Below are 21793 nucleotides of genomic sequence, written 5' to 3' on the forward strand. Positions count from 1 at the left end.
TCCTCCCCTTAAGCTCATTGTACGTGGTGCCACGTTTGATTTTCAACATTTTCGTTTTTCCTTCAAATTGAACACCGTTGGGGCCTTCATAATGCTTTCCATCATAGTAAATCATGGTAACATACATGTTTGGACTTGAGCTCATCTTACACACGAATTTGGGGGTAGGAATCAGATTTTAGGGTTTTGGGTTCGGATTTGGGGAAAACAAATCAGAAAATAAGGGAAATGACAATGATTTCACAATTACTATGCATTGGAGATGGTGGGATGGAATGGAAGGGTGATTGGAGGTCCCGTTGCTGACAAACAAGAGAAAAAGGGGTTTTGATTTCGAAAATATTGCAAATGAGACCGAGAGAGGTCTGGATATAGGGTTTTCCGCAATATTTAGTCGACTAAATAATGGCCTTAGTCGACTAAAAGTGCTCGACATTTAGTCGATCAAGGTGAATATTTAGTCGACTAAAATTCGTGTTTCTTGATTTCTGAATTTTGCTCATTTAGTCGATTAAAAGTGCAACTTGATCGACTAAATGGGGGCAGGATGGTGGATAGTTCTGGGGGAGGGGAAAATTGGTTATTAATTAATTAATGAGGGGCAAAAGGGTCAAAAAGCCTAAAAGTTACACTTAAGCTAAAATTAAAAAAAGAGCTTAAGAAATAATTAAAGCTAATTAAAAGCTGTTTAGGGATTATATAAAGTTGTTACGAGGGTTTTGAATGAGGGAAGCTGGAATAATTTATTATTAAGATGGATTATTATGATAAAAACAAAAAATGATAAATACAAATTTAGAATAAGAGTAAAGCTGAAAAATAAGTATAATAACTCTAAAAGGCTAATATATATCTTAAAAAAACTCATCTCGGGAACTTTTAGCTTTTTCTTTTTTTATTCATTATAACAATTTTTTTTTTTTATATAATAGAAGCTTTTATAAAAATATGTTTGATTAAACTTCTACTTATAAAAAAAGATAAACTAAAAATAAAAGTTCTCAAACACGCACCTAGACAAAGAGAATTACGTAGATCCAAGATAAGATGGCAATAAACCTTTGCATTTATCTTGTACCCAATTGGGTGGAGCGTAAAATGTGAGCCCAATATAAAACATCAACGAATTTTCAGCTACTTCATTGACTTCGACGCACACTATTTTTCGACCCCAAGTTCTTTGAGTTTGATGGCCAACACGTTAAAGTGCAACTGATCAACTACACGAAATTATAGTGAAACGGGTTGGAGTGTGAACATCTCCAAATTTTGAGCAGTATCCTTGACAATGTGAGATGATGCTACTCAAATCATATCAGTGCTTTTCCCTTGTGCAAATTTTAGTAACAACCAAACACTGATCTAATTGTGAATTCGAGCTCTGCTAGATTCAATTTTTGAAGATGAACGCACACCCCCAATAATTGACTGGTATATATATTATTAAGAGTAGTAAATACTAGTCAAACAATATTACTAGTAACCAAAGATGGCCAGACTTAGCTCCCTACTATAGCTGACTTTTTTCAATGATGATCATGAATTCAAGATATTCCCATGTGCCATTGAAGATTATAGGATGCTCTTCGACTATAATAGTCGAGCCTTAATACATAAGTGTACATGTAAAGTATATTTTCGTATTCTAATGAAGTTCTTAAATTAGTTATTTTTTTTTTTTTGATACATAGTTATTTATTTATTTTAAAAAAAATATTATTCTTTTATGTCAATATATTAACGTGATATTTTTAAGAAGTTATTTCTATTAATACATTAAATGGATTCATTAAAGGAATTTTTTTATTAATTTAGTAACTTAAAAAGATAATTTAGAACAAAAATTATTGAGAAAATGAATTTGAAAATTTAGATCAATTAGAAGGAAAAAATATATGTTTGCTTGACAGTTATTTTGAAGTTACTTTGTGTGACTAATCGAAGTTGAGCATAGTTTATGGGAAACTAAATATATTTTTTAATTTTTTTTTTGTGTTTGTTTTTTTAAGCTTATCCATTATTATTAGTCGGGGGATGGTAGACGGAAATTATGCCAAAGAATCCTTTAACACTCGAATGACAAAATATTCTTCTTAAAAAATTAGGCTTGGTTGAGGTGCTTCTTTTAAAAATTGCTTTGGTGATGAGTAATGACGTGTACTAGATAAAAAGATGGGAGTAAATAAAGATTTTTATTTAGAAAACCATTCTCCTTCAAAGTTTAAAATTTTGATTTTTATTCTCTTTAAATTAAAACCAAAAGGGGAGTAAATTTTACATTTATTATTTTATCTCATAATTGAGATAGTGAAAAGAATCTTTCTATTTTTTTTGTCTTAGTTTTATTTTTTATTTTTTTCTGCTTCTTCTTTTCTTGTATAAAAAAAAAAGATAGTGAAAAGAAATTTAAAATAATTATACTAAAATTTTATACTTATCACTTTAGCTTTAGTATCTTTCTTTACCCATTAATCATCCATGTATAACTTAGGTACTTGAGCAAAAATAATATTGTTTAACCTAAATTCATGTTAAAGAGATATATGAATATTCTAAAATAGAATATTATATGCATATATACAAGCCCCAAATGATGTACAAGATTGACAACATCTTTTTAACTTAATTGACTGAGTTGTATATGCCCTGATATCTTTTAACGATTTAAAATAGCTTCTAAAGCTAATAGTATTAAACTTAAATATTTAAAATTTTAAGGACTAAATTGATAGAATTAATATATGGAGGACTAAGTTGACAAATGATATAGTTTTCAAGGATTAAAATAAAATTAACTCAACTCTCTCTCTCTCTCTCTCTCTCTCTCTCTCTCTCTCTCTCTCTCTCTCTCTCTCTCTCTCTCTCTCTCTCTCTCTCATTCATTTTGGCTATATAGTCCATCATTTCTCTATCCCATTTTCCGTATTTACTAGTTAGAATTGGGCTTGAAATTAAGCATGAGAGAAATTAGGGACCTGTTTGATTGTGTTTTAATTTTTTTATTCTTAAAATTATTTTGTAGAATAGTTAAAAAAACATGTGTTTTCTTTTTTCTTTTTTCTTTTTTTATTGAAAGTTAAAAACCGAAACCAAAACAAAAATAATCCACACATTCCCTAAATTTGATTCTAAAAATAAAAACAATTTTTTTTTTATATATAAAATAGGTCTTACCAAATGAATTTTTTTAAAAACAAATCAAAAAATTATTTTGAAAACTGTTTTCAAACAAGCCCGTCTCATAAATCTTCTAAACAAGGCTAACTTCACGTCCTTATCATTATCATAATTAAATGGGTACGAAGACTAAACTTACATAACTGGATTATCTAAATTTTGAGAAAAGCCCATATTTTTGGGCCCCATATAGCATGCAGTTCGAAATCAACTGTTAAACTGGACCTAAGCGATCGAGTTGATAACAAGTTCATCAAAGATCAAAGTAGCCCACATGGGAAAGGGAGTTTTGATAATAGAAATAGAATTAACCAAAATGATAAAAAAAAATAATAATAATAATAGAACAGAAACCAGTCCCATTAAAACCGGTTTTTGAAAATTGTAATAAAATATTCCATCACAATTGCACTTCTGAGATTCAAACTTAGCACCTAAGAGAAGAGAAGTGAGATGTTAACTATTAAGTTCGATGAATTTGATTCTCATATTACTTTTATTTATATATTTATATAAATTCAATTTACACAGTTCAATGAATGACTCACTCATTGAACTAATAAGTTATATGCTTAATATTTCAATCGAGTTTATGATTGATCCGAATTTAATAACATTGAATAGATTGACTTCTTCTTCTCACCCAAAAGTCCAAAACAAAAATAGTCAGGATCTATATTAGTCTCATCATCAATAAAACAAGTGTCATGGCTTTCTACAACCTTAAAGCTCAAATTTGGGGTAGAGATAACAAGAGGTTCAATACTGTCGTGTTGTGTCCGGTAGGTCACACTACTCTTGAGTTTATTTTTGTTCCCCAAATAAAAAGAAAGAGCATTTATTTAGAAATCACAATTAAAAAAATAAAGAAAACATAAGGTGCTTTCGATGCTTTTATTTTTATTTTTTGTAAGCTCTTTGAACATTATCATCAGTATCAATCCTACAGAGCTTAGACAAATTGAAGAAACAAAAGGACAACAAGAAATGACTTCCAATTGAAGAAAAAAGCCAAGTGCTACTAGATTAGAATCAGAGAGAAATCTACTATGCCAATTTCTTTATCACCCCAATCCTAATAAGAGCAAAATAAGCCAAAAGTCGATAGCCTACTAGCATTATACCTATAGCCAATGCAGCCATGACTTGCCCTTGCAAATGTAGCCCCATTTGCTTTATGAAGGGAAATTCTACAATTGAACACTGGCCATTATTAGAACATGGATATGTTTCGCTAGTGTCATACTGAGACCCCATCAAGAGCTTGAACATGTAGTAACTAAAAGAGATGTACTTCACCCATGCTATAAAATTTTGGCACATGTTGAACATAGTATCCACCAGCCAACAAGCAACTTAGCATGATAACTGAGCCAAGTGTGGCTGCTGATTTTTGATCTGTTACAATAGCACCAATGGCAAGGCCTAACCCTTGTGAAACTAACACATTGAGTAAAAGGCTGAAAAGTGTGTAAAAGAAGTTGACCACATTGGCTTTCAACCCTGCCATCCAATAGGTTATGATAAGATATATGGTGGGACGGACAAGCTCCATTGGAAGGTCACCCACCATCCTTGACATGAAGTATGAGGAGAGCCTGTACATTCCAGAGGCTCGTTCTTTCTCTAGTATCATTAGCTCTTGGGGGAAGGTGAATAGTGCTTGGTAGATTGGGAAAGCAGCCCAGAAGCCACCAATGAAGAATAGAAGCCCAATCTGCAAGTACATAACAATTGAATTATGAAGTTTTAGCTTACTATAGCCTAGAACCTTAGTCATTCATCACTTATCTGATCAACCACATTATTACTAACCAATTGTTATGTTTAATTTTACACAAAATTTATATTATTCATATTTATTTGTTTATTTTTGTTAAGTCCAAATCTACACAATAGTGAGCTAATGGTGACATCTTAGGAGCACATAATTTTATTTTATTTTTAATTTGAAGTGGAAACCTTATATACTTACTGAAAATTCTTACCTGATCTTGCAAGTGTGAAATATCAGAGTTATACCATAGTAGTCCTGAAATAAGAGCAACAACAAGGACCTGACAAACCCGCAGGCAAGAGAATGCTTCATATTTTCTCTCTTTGACATCTCTTTTTAGCAGCACAAAGAATTGCTGCCACCAATTGGTAAGCCATTTCCCAAAGCCATTGTCTTCAAATCTACCCTGACTTTTATTATAGTCAGGAATTTCATGAAGTACTGGCTTCAATTTGTCATCAAAGTAGTTCTTATATGCAGAAATCAATTTATACTTATTTAAGGTATGGTCCTCGTTCGATTGATCAGTGTAGACACCTGCAATTTTTTAAATAACATATAACATATATCATATAAATGTTAAGTCTATGCTGACATTTAAATAACATGGCCAAGTAAGAAACTATAACCCAAGATCAATTATTTTCTTTTAAATAACATATATCATAGGTGTTGAGATATATAGTCCCACATTGGTTGTATGTGCAACTAATATGGAGTTTATAAGGTCTTGGGCACTCCCACCCTTTGAGCTAGCTTTTGGGGTGGTGTATCCCAAGGTTCTTTACATGGTATCAAAGCTTTAATGAGACTACACAACTGAGCATCAATCATCTTCCACCGTGTGCGCTCTCTTTTTCCACCACAGATTCAACTTTAGTGGTGAGATGGGATGTATAATTCTGCAGATCGGAATACCGAGTGTCATAGTTGGACCCATCCAATTTATCCACACTCAACAGAGCAAGGATATAATTTGAAAAAATAGTAGACTCCGACTTTTGTCCAGCCGTAGTCCCAGAAACAGAAACATTGGAGGCAGGAGGCAGGAGGGAGGGTCCATAATCAAAAAACAAAAATCAGAAAGGACAGATCACACAACTAACCGGTAGAGGAGGGATCTGTACGTCAATGCAAAAAGAGGTCCAAACACCAAAACAAGACTAGATCCAGAACCTACGCAAGGAGACGAGAAGATCGCAACCGGCCACGGCCGGAGAGGAGCCTCCACGCGCTGCCGGTGTGAAGAGAGTGGCCGAAATGTCACGCGCGCGTGAGGGCGCGTGTGAACTTGGAATCGAACGGGACCGGTGGCGTTGGAACCGCGCGACTGAGACGAGCACGGCGGTATGTGGATCGCCGAAAAAGGTGACCGGACGGTGGTGCTGGACGAGACAGAAGGTCTGGCGGCTGTATGCGGAGAGAGAAGCGTCCGAAAACTGACAAGGAGACAGCTCTGGAAAAAATTTAAACGACGATGAACAGTGGGTTTACTGGAAAAAAAAAATTCAAAGTTCCTTAGGCTCTTGATACCATGTTAAATAACGAGAGAAAAGAGAGGAACATTTGAAATATTTCTGTGTATATTAACTGATGAATGATGTACAATATATAAACAAACTAATGGGTTAAGCCCAAACCTAATGTAATCAGACCTAATACAAAATAAGGAAACCCTAATACAAAATAAGAAAACCCTAATTACAATATATTTCTAACACTCCCCCTCAAGCTGGAGCGTATAGGTCATATGCACCAAGCTTGTTACATATAAACTATATTCGAGGACCCTTCAAGGATTTTGTAAACACATCAGCTAATTGCTCATTAGAGGGTACAAAGCTAATTTTAATTTCACCAGCGAGAACTTTTTCTCGAACAAAGTGACAATCTATTTCTATATGCTTGGTTCTTTCATGAAACACTGGATTTGATGAAATGTGTAGAGCTGCTTGATTATCACAAACGAGAGTTGCCTGTCCAGTGTCTCCAAACTTAAGCTCTCTGAGAAGCTGTTTAAGCCAGATGAGCTCGCAAGTAGTAGTCGCCATGGAGCGGTATTCTGCTTCAGCACTTGATCTGGCAACCACGCTTTGTTTCTTACTTTTCCAGGAAATCAAGTTGCCTCCAACAAAGACACAATACCCAGAAGTAGATCTCCTATAAGCTGGACAACCAGCCCAATCAGCATCACAGTACCCAACAACTTTATCATGACCTTTATCTTCATATTCAAGGCCTTTTACTGGAGATGCCTTGATGTACTTAAGAACACGAATGACTGCATTCCAATGTTCTTGACATGGAGAATTGAGAAATTGACTGACAACACTCACTGCAAAAGAAATATCAGGCCGAGTGACTGTGAGGTAGCTCAATTTTCCAACCAATCTTTAATACTGCTCTGGATCTGAAAAGGGCTCCCCCTGATTTGGTAGAAGCTTGATACTTGGATCCATAGGAGTATCAACAGACTTTGAATTCAACAGAGAAATTTCTTCAAGAATATCCAGAGCATATTTCCTCTGAGATATCACAACACCAGCTTTAGATTGGGCCACCTCGATTCCCAAGAAGTATCGAAGTTTCCCAAGATCCTTAGTCTGAAAATGATGACATAAATGTTGTTTCAATCGAGTGATCTCATGCCGATCATTGCTTGTGATGACAATATCATCCACATATACAACCAGATAAATAGATCCAGAAGCAGAATGACAACAAAAGAGAGAATGATCAGCTGCACTCCGAGTCATGCCAAATTGTTGAACAACACTGCTAAATTTACCAAACCAAGCTCGTGGAGATTGTTTGAGGCCATAGAGAGACTCACGGAGACGACAAACAAGACCTGACTCCCCCTGAGCAACAAATCCAGGAGGTTGCTCCATATAAATTTCTTCCTCAAGATCACCATGAAGAAAAGCATTCTTGATATCCAGTTGGTAGAGAGGCCAATGGCGAATAGCAGCCATGGCAATAAAAAGGCGAACAGTAGACATTTTTGCCACAGGAGAAAAAGTATCAATAAAATCCAAGCCAAAGACTTGAGTGAAACCCTTCACCACCAAGCGAGCTTTAAGACGATCCACTTGACCATCAGGTCCAACCTTAACAGCATAAATCCATCTGCAACCAACCACAGATTTTCCAGAAGGAAGAGGCACCATATCCCACGTGCCATTATGATGAAGAGCACTCAATTCATCAATCATAGCTTGTCTCCATCCCGAATGTGAAAGTGCATCACCTGTAGTCTTAGGAACAGATACAGAGGACAAAGAGGAAAGGCAAGCAAAGTATGATGGAGAAAGACGATGGTAACTAATATTGACTGTATACCTGGCCGGAGGGCGAGTATCACGAGTACCCTTACGAAGAGCAATGGGAAGGTCACTATCTGAAGGTGGTACCGAAGCCGTGGAAGGAGATGCAGTTGAATGTGAGTCCACAGATACATCTGGCGAACTATGCTCGATCTCATCAGCAGAGGAGGTGATAGAAGGAGAGTCAGAAACATGAACGGGTAAAGATGGAAGGTAAAGAAGGTCACCTGGGAGGGATGCCTATACAGAATCAGTGTCCACATGAGTAGTAGAGGATCCAAAGAAGGGAACTGATTCAAAAAAGGAGACATCCACCGAGATAAAGTATCAACATAAAGTGGGAGAGTAGCAACGGTAACCCTTTTGAGACCGAGGATAACCCAAAAAAACACATTTATGAGACTTGGGAGCTAATTTATCCAAACCTGGACCAAGATGATGAACAAAACACGTAGAACCAAACACATGTGGAGTTAAAGGATATAAAGTTTGATGGGGAAATAAAATAGAATAAGGTACGTTATGATTGAGAACAGATGATGGCATGCGACTAATGAGATAACATGCAGTAAGTATAACATCACCCCAGAATGTGTATGGAACATTGCCATCAATTAACAAGGCACGAGTGGTTTCAACCAGATGGCAATTCTTGCGCTCGGCTACACCATTTTGTTGAGGTGTATGAGGGCAAAATGTTTGATGAAGAATGCCATGAGATGAAAAGAATTGTTGAAATTGATGAGATAAGTACTCACATGCATTATCACTACGAAAAGTACAAATAGGAATACCAAATTGAGTTTTTATTTCATTATAAAATAACTGAAAAATAGAAAACAACTCAGACCGCTTTTTCATTAAAAATAACCAAGTACATCTGGAATAATCGTCAATAAAAGTAACAAAGTACTTAAAACCCAAAGTAGAAGAATGATGACTTGGTCCTCAAACATCAGAGTGGACCACAAAAAAAGGAGAAACAGCTTGACGACTAAGACGACTCGGAAACGTACTACGAGTATGTTTCCCAAACTGACAAGACTCACAATTTAAAGTAGAAAGAGATGATAAATGGGGAACCATCTTCTGAAGCTTTGCAAGACTAGGATGGCCCAGACGAGCATGGATAGTAAGAAAAGAATCCACAGTGGAGCAGGCTGAAGAAGAGGGAACTAGTTGATAGAGGCCCTGAGAATCACATCCTTTGGTAATCTCCTTCCCCGAACTCCGATCCTGAAAGATGACAGAGGTTTTAGTAAAAGAAACAACATAGTCAATGGATTTGGTCAACCGACTAACAGAAAGTAAGTTAAAAGAAGAATCGGAAACATATAGAACATGATCCAGAGATAAATTAGGTAAAAGAAGAATCGTGCCAATCCCCCTTGATTGGACCAAAGACCCATTGGCCATAGTAATAGTGGGAAAAGAACCAGTAGTACAAAGGGAAGTGAATAAGGACTTATTACCAGAAATGTGATCAGAAGCCCCAGAATCTAGAGTCCAAGGGCCAATAGAGTGCAACTGAGATATGCCAGCAAAAGAATTACCAGAATTACCAGTGGGAGCAATGGATGCAGTAGGACCTGATGTTTGCTTCTCAGACCACCAAGTCACAAATGCTTTTGCCTGACTCCAAATAGCTTCACAAGTAACAGCAGGTCCAAAGATCTGCTTGATAGACGAATGAAGAGTAGCTTTTGGGGTGGTGTATCCCAAGGTTCTTTACATGGTATCAGAGCCTCGCCGCCCCCCACTTTCTCTTGTGGCGTTTCTTAGCACAGGTAGGCTGAGCCTGTTGCATTGTCCACTCTTCAAGCCCAATGGGCTCTCATGTGTGGGGGCGTGTTGAGATATATAGTCCCATATTGGTTGTATGTGCAACTAATGTGGAGTTTATAAGGTCTTGGGCACTCCCACCCTTTGAGCTAGCTTTTGGGGTGGTGTATCCCAAAGTTCTTTACAATAGGCTCAATGCCTAGATAACTCATTTTACCATATTAGCAGCAAGAGAACCTAATACTCATTAACAGAAAGAGTTGATTACTAAGTTATAACTTCGAATCATATAAATGTTGAAAGTAAGAAATAGTGAATTCTGAGTAGATTTAGGTCAACAAAGAAACCAGATGAATTTCGGAAAGTCTTTCTTTGCTAAAACATGTGGTTGAATTAATGATTATACTTTTGGTGGCAAAACTAGTAGTTATGGCACCAATTCTTGAAGTGGAATATATTTTACAATAAAGCGAATCAAAATATATGTAGATACTAGTAGAAAAGTGAGATTTTGAACTTTTGTCTATAATAAAGGAAATTGATGGAACCAAATTGATGAATTAAAACCTCTGATACCAAATTGATGGAACCTCTTTTTTATAAATCTGAAATTGCAGAAAATATAAAGAAAATACACACTAAAAGACCTCACTCACTCTCAAGCCAAATACTTAGGCCAAAGAGATCCCAAGAGATCCTTTCTGAAAGTCCCACTCCAAATTTTCTGAATACATGAATGCCCCACACTTTCCACACCCCCTCCTTATATCCTATTATTTAGGAATATTCTAGAAAAGTTTCCATAACAAACTAGCTAATTCACTAATAACTAATTTTGCATTGTTAAACTTGGGCTCACTAATCCTAGCCCATCATTCTTACATGACAAAGGAAAGTTAACACTTTGCAAAATAAATAGAAAAATCATCATACCAATTGCCAGATCTAAAAGGAAGTCTGAAGGGTTCATGGCCATTGTAGGGGCATATCCAATGTTAGTGAAATATTCCATAGCTTCAGAACCCTTTCCAAAATACAATACACTTCCTTCTGATAGAAGTAACACATTGTGAAACATGTAGTATATCCTACTTGAAGGTTGGTGTATTGTCATCACAACAGTTCTCCCTCCACTTGCTAGCTCCCACAAAGTTGAGACAATTCTTTGAGCGGTTGTTAAGTCTAGGCTAGATGTGGGTTCATCTAGAAACAATAAGCTTGGATTTATGAGCAATTCTTGTCCAATGCTAACCCTTATTTGTTGTTAAGTAATCCCCTATTTGTAGTCTCAATCTTATAGACAACATCATGGAACTATACACAGTTATTAACAAAACTTTTTCAGCATTGATCCATATTAAAATGAGAGACACAAGCTAGAGGATTAAGCACAAAATATGGAAGGTCTAAGAATGAGAGCAAAAAGATAATAATTTCCAAGCAAAATAATTGAAGAACAAACTATACAAAAGTCTTAGAGAAATAACTGTTGGAATTTATATATATATATATATATATATATATATATAAATTGTGTAGACACTCTATTGGTTATGAATAAGAAGCTTGGTAATGAAAGGGTGTGTCTTTTCGTCGACAAACAGATGTATCTTTTCATCCTAAAGGATGTGTTGTTTCCTCTGAACGGATGTGTTGTTTCATCTGAACGGATGTGTTGTTTCATCCGAATAGATGTGTTGTTTCATCCTAATAGATGTGTTGTTTCATCCTAATGGATATGTTGTTTCATCCTAATGGACATGTTGTTTCATCCTTGAATGGGTGCCTTTTCGTGTTGAACGAATGTGTCTTTTCGTGTCCAATGGATGTGTTGTTTCGTCGTCGAATAGGTGCCTTTTGAAACGTGACCGGTCAATGTCTATAAATAGACACTGACACCTTCATAAAATGGATCCAATTTTTCCTGCACTGAAACTCTGCCGGAATTTTTTTCCTTCCGGTTTGCATATTCTTGTTCATACTCCGGTGTGATTTCCTCTGGCATTTTGTTGTGTTCGTTTGGGCTATTGACTGGTAGTGTCGCCACTCTTCAGACGAAATTCATTCTATCCTGGGAGACAAGTGTCCATCAACCTTAGGCATCAGTGAGGGGGAAAATTGTTTTAAGGAGACACGTTCTGTGGGCTCGGATTTAATTCCTCTACTTCTGACATATCATTCTATTTGTTCTATCATTCTGCTTGCATCATCATCTGATTTCAAGTAAGTCAGTTCTATAATTTTAATATTTATAATTGCACAATGATAATTCTGATCATCCACCTCCTCTGGTTCTATACATGGGTTCAATCTTTTAGTGATATAATATCATCCACTGTCTTCAATAACAATCTTAAGACAAATTTGGTGTTTTGAACCTGTGATCAGTATATTATATTTATTTTATATACTGTTTTTGTTTTTATCTATTGTGTGATTAATTCATATGTGATTAATTTGTGTGATTAATTAATCTGTGTGATTAATTTCGGATTCTGTTTGTGTAACAGAAATGGAATTTATAATCTGTGTTGAGTGTTTGTTTTATGAACATTCAAATGGTGGAATATTTATTTTGATATTTTATAAATATTAATATATGTTTTTAGTTTTTAGCAGTATCGATTTTTCTTTGAATATTCATCTGTGTTTGAATATTGGAAGTGACGCCTTTAATCTGCATCTAATTACGAAAGTATGGATTTTTCGTTGATAATATAAGATTTTCCTTATAATTGAATAGCGGTTTTTGTGTTGAACCGACACTGTTTTCCTTTGCTATAGTTTTGTGTTAATTTGCTTCTCGGTTTTCGCGCTTCTTGTATAAGAAGTTAGAATTTTTTCTACTGTTGCCACATTTTCTGGTTTATGTGCAATGTGCAATATTACGCATTCTATATCATCTATATTTCATGGATTGAATTTGTGCTTTGATTTACGTGATTGAATATTGACTTTCAAATTCATTTCAATTCCCTGTACGTGGATTGTCTTTTATGTATATATATACATTACATGACATGATGAAATATGGAAAATTACTACTGTCGTTTTCATGCATTCTTGCCTCTATGGAAAACTTGTTTATATATAGTGTTTTCGTTTTGGGTGCTTCCATTAAAAGAATGGACAAGGTCTTTGTGGGAAAGACATTTATGTGCATAACTGTCACGAAAATATTGCTATATAATATCTTGAATTTTGTGAATCTTTGTTCTAATTATATGCATGGCTTTATTCTAAAAGAATTGTTTCGTGAAAGACAACCATGATTTGTGATGAATCCGGTTTGATGGTTGATGGTTTTTCCAATTATATTAAGTCTTTTGTGAAATGGCTTTATATATTTATAAGCATGGTACCAAAAATTGATATATGACCTTTGGTTTGATGTGCTTACTTTGATGCTGGTTCAATGAGAAATGCAGTGAAATTTGATGCCATTTAATGGTATATAGTATGATAAATGAGAAATATTTATGACATCAATATTTTGTTATATTAATTATTATGTGTGAAATGTTATGCATTTATTGACATTCATTTGTATATGGTACACTTAATGGATTTGACGGTATATGATGGTGTTTGATATCCATTAACCCGTGACTTATAAATGTGAAAGTTTTAACTTTATGATTTAGACAAGTGATAACTCTTGCTTAAAAATGCACTATGTGCTTTGATGGATATAAAAGCCTTATATCTAGTGAAATATTTGATACTATGTGAACTCAAAAGAGCTATCTTAGTGATGGCATGATCAAAGTCAATGTGATGACTTTGAATATTGTAAATGACATGATAATTGTATGTTAATGTTTAGTAAGAAAATTAAAGGCATAAAGAGCAATTTAGTGGGGAGAGTATGATGCCCCTTCGAGAAATTTTGTTTAGAGTTTGGTATTACATACCAAAAGATGGCTCCTTATGCTTCATAATCTAATAGGATTGTTGAGAGAAAGAACCAGACATTAAATAAAATGATGTTGTTGATGTCTGGTTTGTGGGGGAAAGTCATTTTAATGACAAACCATATAATTAATAGAGTACCCCAAAAGAAAATTAAGAACATCCCCTATGAAACGTGGAAAGGTTGGGAGCCTACCTTGAATTATCTTGAAGTGTGGGGGAGTTTGACAAATAACATACCATATGACATATGGAAATGAAAGAAGCCATCCCTGAAATACTTTAGAGTGTGGGGGTGGTTGGCTAAGGTTGCAGTTCCTAAACCCAAAAGGTTGAAAATCGGACCTAAAATCGTGATTCATCGGTTATGCACTTAATAGTAGTGCTTATCGGTTTCTAGTGTATAAATCTGATGTCTCAAATATACATGTTAATACGGTTATTGAGTCAAGGGAAGTTACTTTCTTTGAAGACATATTTCCGTATAAGAAAATACATGAATCAAGTGGTAATAATGATGATCAGGTTGAGATACCTCGAGATGCTACAACTGATACTGATCATGTAGAGGATATAGAAGATGAACCTAGACGTAGCAAGAGGCAAAGGACCACCACATCTTTTGGACCTGATTTTATGACATATTTATTAGAAAATGAGCCTCGGACGTATAAGGAAGCTATAACGTCCCTGGAAGGACCATTCTGGAAAGAGGCTATCAATAGTGAGATAGAGTCTATCTTGTCCAACCACACTTGGGAATTGGTAAACCTTCCTCCTGGCAATAAGCCTTTAGGAAGTAAGTGGGTTTTCAAAAGAAAAATGAAAGAGAATGGCACTATTGATAAATATAAAGCAAGGCTTGTGGTAAAAAGCTACAGGCAACGTAAAGGTCTCGATTATTTCGATACTTATTCACCTGTTACAAGGATCACATCCATTAGGTTGTTGATCGCGGTAGCTGCATTGAATGGATTAGAAGTACATCAAATGGATGTTAAAACCGCCTTCATAAACGGCGACCTGGAAGAAGAGATATATTTAGAACAACCTGAAGGTTTCGTTGTTCCAGGACAAGAGCGGAAAGTTTGTCGCTTAATAAAATCCCTTTACGGGTTAAAGCAAGCTCCAAAGCAATGGCATGAGAAATTTGACAAAGTTATATTGTCAAATGGATTTCGAATTAATGAATGTGACAAATGTGTCTATGTTCGAAATACTGAAAAAGATTTTGCCATTGTCTGTCTTTATGTAGACGACATGTTGATCATGGGTAGTAATAATCAAATGATTAATGCTACTAAACAATTACTTAAAAGTAAGTTTGATATGAAAGATATTGGGATAGCAGACGTTATCCTAGGTATTAAAATCCATAGAACATCTACAGGGTTGGCCTTATCACAGGCTCACTATGTAGCTAAGGTTCTTGAGAAATTCAAGAGCTTGAAAATAACTCTTGTGAGGAACCCTGTAGATTCTAATCTGAGTTTATTAAAGAACACTGGTAAAGCTACAGCACAGAAGCTATATGCTCAAGTGTTGGGAAGCCTTATGTATGTTATGAACTGCACCAGACCTGATATTGCTTATGCAGTAAGTCTGTTAAGTCGCTTTACCAGTAATCCAAATGAGAATCATTGGAAAGCTATGGTAAGAATTTTGGGATACTTGAAGTATACTCAGAATTATGCTTTGCATTACGAGAAATACCCCGCGGTTATAGAAGGGTATTATGATGCAAATTGGATCACCGGCTCTAACGACACTAGATCCACAAGTGGATATGTGTTCACCCTTGGTGGAGGTGCTGTGTCTTGGAAATCGTCCAAGCAAACCTACATTGCAAGGTCAACCATGGAAGCAGAATTTATTGCTTTAGATAAGGCCGGTGAAGAAGCCGAATGGCTTCGTAATTTTATTGAGGATGTTCCTAATTGGCCAAGATCGGTCCCAGCCGTATGCATACATTGTGATAGCCAAGCAGCTATTGGAAGGGCCAAGAACGTCATGTATAACGGTAAGTCTAGACACATACGTCATAGACATGATACCGTAAGACAACTACTCTCGAATGGAATCATTTCAATTGACTATGTTAAGTCTAAGGAGAACATAGCGGATCCGTTAACCAAAGGGATTCCTAGAGAGTTGGTCGAAAATTTGTCGAAAGGAATGGGTTTAAGGCCTATCAATTGTTGAGTATTGCGGTAACTCTACCCAGAAGAGTGGAGATCCCATGAACTAGTTCAAAGAGACAACAAAGTGATGGTCGACTGTTCAAACACTGTGGAGTTTTTAAACTCATACTCATTCCTAAGACAAGGCAGTGTATTTATGAGGGTAAGCACTTAGGCTTTTAATGATTTCTTAATATATTGTGTTCAGATGATGTATAGTGAGTTACATCACAAGAAATCACCTATGTGAGTGTGAAGTAAGGGCCGCTTCTATGAGAATTTTACAAAGGCCGATTCTCTAAAACACTTGCAGAACCAGGCAGGTGTCCCACGGCCAAAATGGGCGCAACAAAGGACCAACAATGCTAGAGAAGCAATTGTGTGACTCCTATTGTCTAGGTATACACTAAAGGTTGACGGTTCAAGTCGACCTAGACCACCGATTGACCAAGTATATCCGATAGGTTTCCACTAGAGAAGGTTCAAAGGTAACTCCACCTATCTCGATGCAGTTGTTTCTCGTTGAGGAAATTACACTTTGCATTTATATTCTTATGCATTTTTGTCACGATGATTTGACTTCTTATCCATGTGGGGGATTGTTGGAATTTATATATATATATATATATATATATATATATATATATATATATATATAAATTGTGTAGACACTCTATTGGTTATGAATAAGAAGTTTGGTAATGAAAGGGTGTGTCTTTTCGTCGACAAACATATATATCTTTTCATCCTAAAGGATGTGTTGTTTCATCCGAATGGATGTGTTGTTTCATCTGAACGGATGTGTTGTTGCATCTGAACGGATGTGTTGTTTCATCCGAAAGAATGTGTTGTTTCATCCTTGAATGGGTGCCTTTTCGTGTTGAACGAATGTGTCTTTTCGTGTCCAACGGATGTGTTGTTTCATCGTCGAATAGGTGCCTTTTGCAACGTGACCTGTCAATGTCTATAAATAGACACTGACACCTTCATAAAATGGATCCAATTTTTCCTGCACTGAAACTCTGCCGGAATTTTTTTCCTTCCGGTTTGCATATTCTTGTTCATACTCCGGTGTGATTTCCTCTGGCATTTTGTTGTGTTCGTTTGGGCTATTGACCGGTAGTGCCGCCACTCTTCAGACGAAATTCATTCTTGTTAGTATTTGGGTGTCCTAGAGACAATGTTATGATTAAATAAGGACATAGATGTAGACCTTTGTATTGTCGCAAATAAATAAAAGCATTCTTTATCCTGTTTCATATTTTGTCTCGATATTACTGTTAACTGGATAAACCCCTTGGAATAAAATAGGTATCTCTTGAGTATCTGTGATGAGATCACGATCATGAGGATTCAAGGATATTGGATGTTTATTCCTAATTTTATGGTCCTAGTCTAGAGACACTGAGAATGGGGATCAGTGATCTCGGGTAAGACTAGCACGACTTATCTACTTGTATTCGGATGCAAGGTAAAGACCTCATGAGCTACATATATGGAGATGTCTTAGCTAAAGTCGTGGGTGGATCTATAACGGTATAGCTCGCACTGAACAGACCCACAAAAGAGACTCTATGAGGAAATCTCACAGAGAGTATCATTAGAGTAGTCTCTTTATATTTGGGTATGTCTTTCCTTAGACCAGAAGTTATTACCTAGACTGTGTTCTAGAAGGCATGCTTTGACTGTATACCTCGTCTGCCTGAAACATGGAGACTCATAGGTATACTGTTGGGCTTGTTCTGAAAGAGCACAGGGCTAGGGTGATAAGCTGAAGGAATTCGTCAGATCTCTGTGAGAGATTAGGTTATCTGTAAACCGGAGAAATCGAGATGACATTTACAGGGTCTTGTCTGTATGTGATCATGGTTTTGTTTCTTTTCTTTGTGAAAGTTTTAAAAGAAACACCTTTTTGAAAGGGATAAAATCGGCCATGAGGGGTACTATGAGTACCTTGATTGATTTCTTAATTTTCGCTGTGAATTGTTCCATGAGGAAGACATGAAATTTTGTTAAAAATTTAATCATATATGTGATATGTGATTCGGCCATACCATGTGTGGTGTCAGCATGTGTGGTTTAATTTTGTGTCCTTTAAGAAAGAGTCATCAAAATTTGAATTATATTAATTGTTATATAATTCGGCCATTAAGAAAATTTGAATCATGATTCTTGTGTTGATATTTTAAATGTTAAAATAATTTGACGTATGGATGAACATGTTATATAATATGTGATATTATGTGCTTGCTAGTTATTTGTATTTACAGGTACAAATTGGAAGGGGATGATCATGGTGCCCGAGTTTAAATTTCAAATTTTATATTTTAAATTAAAGGTGTAATTTTGTTCGATTTGAATTAAAATGTAATTTTGAATTTTAAATTTTGTATTTGTCCCTCCAAAGATGTTTTGGAGTTTCTTCAATTATATGTAATTAGAGAAATAGGCTAGTGGCGTTTAGACGACAAGGAGCCATGGCTTGAGAAGCGGAAGGACGAATGCACGAGCACCATGACCGTCTCAAATAAAACTGTTTTATTAGCATGTATACTTTTATGTTTTAAACGACTAGTATGCATGAATTGGACAAAGCACGCTTGTATGTATTATTATGCACGTCCAATTTCGACTGGTCTAAACCGATAGATGTATGACATAGGTTACGACTAGCATGATAATATACTAATATGCTTGATGAGACCTAATAAAATCCCTAAATAAAAGGAACCCTTAAAGGGAATAAATTATTAAGCATATGATTACCTCCCACCACCAATATTACTCGAACCTCCTCTACATAGTGGTGCTCCACAACTCAGTTGGGACCCACTGTTTCGTTGAGTAAGAGTAGTATTAGAAGTGTTAGACACTTAGGGTGCTGGTTGATGCTTAACTAAGGCATAAGTTGCAGGCCCAGCCGAGCTTATGGGCTTAGGGTAATAATGCTAGGTTGGTTGCATGAGATGCACCACTAAGTGACAAGGAGTTGTCAACTTAATGTTAAGAGAGGGTATGAGATACTGTTGATCAACCCATTATTTAAATTAATCTTGCGGTCTCAGACGAGGGTTAAAATAAATAATCGCACTCTTAATCTCACTAAGGTAAAATCTAAAAGTAGATTAACCCTAAGTCAAATGGTAAGGGTCATTGACTTAGATAAAATAGTGGGAGGGGCAATTTATTTAAAGTCTTTAATAAATTGTAACACGACAATATGTTAATTAATCTTTCTTTACATTTTTCAATTTTTAGTATGACTAATCCACTGTCACTGCGCTCAATACTTGATACGAATAAACTGACCGGTTCAAACTTTATGGACTGGTATCGGAACCTGAGAATTGTTCTTAGGGCCGAAAAGATTGCCTACGTCCTTGATGGTCCATTACCCGTAGCTCCTAGGGAAGGGGAAGATGGGTTCGCGGAATATGATTTTGAGGCCCACAAACAACACATGGATGACGATACGATGGCAGTATGCATCATGTTGGCATCCATGTCACCTGAACTGCAAAAGCAGCATGAGCATATGGATGCTCCCTCTATTGTCTTACATCTCAAGGAGTTGTATGACGTTAAAGGCAGGCATGAGAGGTATGAGGCCTCTAGAGAACTGTTCTCTTGCAGGATGTCTGAGAACATGTCTGTTAGCAGTCATGTTCTTAAGATAATCGGGCTGATTGAGAAGCTAGGAAATCTAGGCTTCTTGATGGATGCCGAACTGAGTAATGACTTAGTCCTGGCCTCACTTCCACCTTCCTTCAGTCAATTCATAATGAATTATAACATGCATGGGATGCTTGTGAGCTTGCCTGAATTGTTAAGCATGTTAACAACTGCTGAAGTGTCTATCAAGAAGGATAGGACACAAGCTCTTCTGATTGGTGGGCCTAACAAGGCCAAGGGTAAGGGTAAGGGTAAGGAGCCTGCTAAAGGTGACTCCCTTAAGCCCAAAGGAAAATCCAAGAAGAAGAAGGGCAACAAGAAGGGTAAGAAAGCATCCAAGGACAAAGGCGATGCTGAGTGCTTCCATTGTGGCAAGAAAGGCCATTGGAAGAGGAATTGTCCAGACTACCTGAAGAGTGTGAAGGACAAGAAGCATGGTGATGCTTCTGCCTCAGGTACTTTCATGATTGAGATAAATTATTCTTGTGCTAATCCGACTTCATGGGTATTGGATACCGGTTGTGGTTCTCATATCTGCAATATGTTGCAGGTGCTTAGGAGCCCAAGGAGATTGGAGAGAAACGAGGTGGATCTTCGCGTTGGCAATGGAGCAAGGGTTGCTGCTCATTCTGTTGGAGATGCCGACCTTATTTTGCCTACGGGCCTTTTACTGCATTTGAATAATTGTCTTTATGTTCCGAACATTTCTAGAAACATTATTTCTATTTCTTGTTTAGAACAAGATGGTTTTACTTTTAGTATTAAGAATGGTACATTTTCTATCATTTTGAATGATATTGTTTATGGTACTGCTTCATTAATAAATGGATTGTATGTTCTGGAAATGGGAACTGAAGTGCTCAATGTAGCTGTGAAACGACCTAGGATAGATAATCAATCTTATCTTTGGCATTGTAGACTAGGGCACATAAACGAAACAAGATTGTCTAGGATGCATGCAGATGGATACCTAGATTCCATGGATTTGGAATCCTATGGACAATGTGAATCTTGTCTAGCTGGGAAAATGACTTGTCACAAGCCCAAGGGGCTTGAGAGTCATAGGGCTAGTGAGTTATTAGAACTCATTCACACTGATGTTTGTGGGCCAATGTCTATAGAGGCTAGAGGAGGATACTCCTATTTCATTACCTTTACAGATGACAAATCAAGATTTGGGTATGTGTACCTAATGAGATATAAATCCGAAGCCTTTGAAAAGTTCAAGGAGTTTAGGAATGAAGTAGAGAAACAGCGTGGCAAGATGATTAAGACATTACGATCAGATCGTGGTGGTGAATATCTGAGCCATGAGTTTCAGGATTATCTGAGAGAAAATGGAATTCTCTCGCAGTTTACTGCACCTTACACACCACACCAAAATGGTGTCACCGAAAGGAGAAACAGGACCTTGTTAGACATGGTCAGGTCTATGATGAATGAGACTCAACTTCCAAAATCGTTTTGGGGATATGCCCTAGACACAGATAGGGTACCGTCTAAATTTGTTCAGACCGCACCATATGAGATATGGAATGGTAAGAGACCCAACCTGAGTTACCTCAGGGTATGGGGATCGCCGGCTTACGTCAAAGCGTTGGCATCAGACAAGCTTAGTGCTAAGAGTACTAAATGTCTATTTGTGGGGTATCCCAAAGGTACTAAGGGATACTACTTTTACTCCATGGATGAACACAAGGTGTTTGTGTCAAACAATGCTGAGTTCCTTGAGAAGGATTTGATCTCTCAACCTGTTGCCATGATCAAATCTATTAGGATTATGCTTGCAATAGCGGCATATCACGACTATGAAATTTGGCAAATGGATGTCCAGACCGCCTTCTTGAATGGGTTCTTGAAGGAGGATGTGTACATGACACAACCTGAAGGCTTTGAAATCAAAGATCAGGAGCATATGGTATGCAAACTTCAAAGGTCGATATATGGGCTAAAGCAAGCATCAAGGA

General features: G+C 36.5%; 1 pseudogene; it reads right to left on the bottom strand.

Annotated features, from left to right (window-relative positions):
• Window positions 1-4224: 4224 nt before the first annotated feature.
• Window positions 4225-11320, bottom strand: LOC133308557 (ABC transporter G family member 9-like; annotated as a pseudogene).
• Window positions 11321-21793: the final 10473 nt, after the last annotated feature.

The sequence above is a fragment of the Gastrolobium bilobum genome, unplaced genomic scaffold, assembly GCF_033153095.1.
Source record: "Gastrolobium bilobum isolate Gb01-03AN ecotype WA unplaced genomic scaffold, APGP_CSIRO_Gbil_v1 utg238843, whole genome shotgun sequence".
In the NCBI taxonomy this organism is placed as follows: Eukaryota; Viridiplantae; Streptophyta; class Magnoliopsida; order Fabales; family Fabaceae; genus Gastrolobium; species Gastrolobium bilobum.